This window comes from Oncorhynchus gorbuscha, linkage group LG03 (genome assembly GCF_021184085.1).
Source record: "Oncorhynchus gorbuscha isolate QuinsamMale2020 ecotype Even-year linkage group LG03, OgorEven_v1.0, whole genome shotgun sequence".
NCBI classification, from domain to species: Eukaryota; Metazoa; Chordata; class Actinopteri; order Salmoniformes; family Salmonidae; genus Oncorhynchus; species Oncorhynchus gorbuscha.
In genome coordinates, this window is record NC_060175.1 from 105,916,283 (window position 1) to 105,917,372 (window position 1,090).

A 1,090-nucleotide genomic window follows, 5' to 3' on the forward strand; every position below is an offset into this window, starting at 1 on the left:
GGGGATCTAGGGGGATCTCTCTCTTTATATAATATTGACTAGGGGGGGATCTCTCTCTTTATATAATATTGACTAGGGGGATCTCTCTCTTTATATAATATTGACTAGGGGGGGGGATCTCTCTCTTTATATAATATTGACTAGGGGGATCTCTCTCTTTATATAATATTGACTAGGGGGATCTCTCTTTATATAATATTGACTAGGGGGGGATCTCTCTCTTTATATAATATTGACTAGGGGGGATCTCTCTCTTTATATAATATTGACTAGGGGGGATCTCTCTCTTTATATAATATTGACTAGGGGGGGATCTCTCTCTTTATATAATATTGACTAGGGGGGGATCTCTCTCTTTATATAATATTGGGGGATCTCTCTCTTTATATAATATTGACTAGGGGGGGGATCTCTCTCTTTATATAATATTGACTAGGGGGATCTCTCTTTATATAATATTGACTAGGGGGATCTCTCTCTTTATCTCTCTTTATATAATATTGACTAGGGGGATCTCTCTTTATATAATATTGACTAGGGGGGGATCTCTCTCTTTATATAATATTGACTAGGGGATCTCTCTCTTTATATAATATTGGGGGATCTCTCTCTTTATATAATATTGACTAGGGGGATCTCTCTCTTTATATAATATTGACTAGGGGGATCTCTCTCTTTATTTATATAATATTGACTAGGGGGATCTCTCTCTTTATATAATATTGACTAGGGGGATCTCTCTCTTTATATAATATTGACTAGGGGGATCTCTCTCTTTATATAATATTGACTAGGGATCTCTCTCTTTATATAATATTGGGGGATCTCTCTCTTTATATAATATTGACTAGGGGGATCTCTCTCTTTATATAATATTGACTAGGGGGATCTCTCTCTTTATATAATATTGACTAGGGGGGATCTCTCTTTATATAATATTGACTAGGGGGATCTCTCTCTTTATATAATATTGACTAGGGGGGGGATCTCTCTCTTTATATAATATTGATCTCTCTTTATATAATATTGACTAGGGGGATCTCTCTCTTTATATAATATTGACTAGGGGGATCTCTCTCTTTATATAATA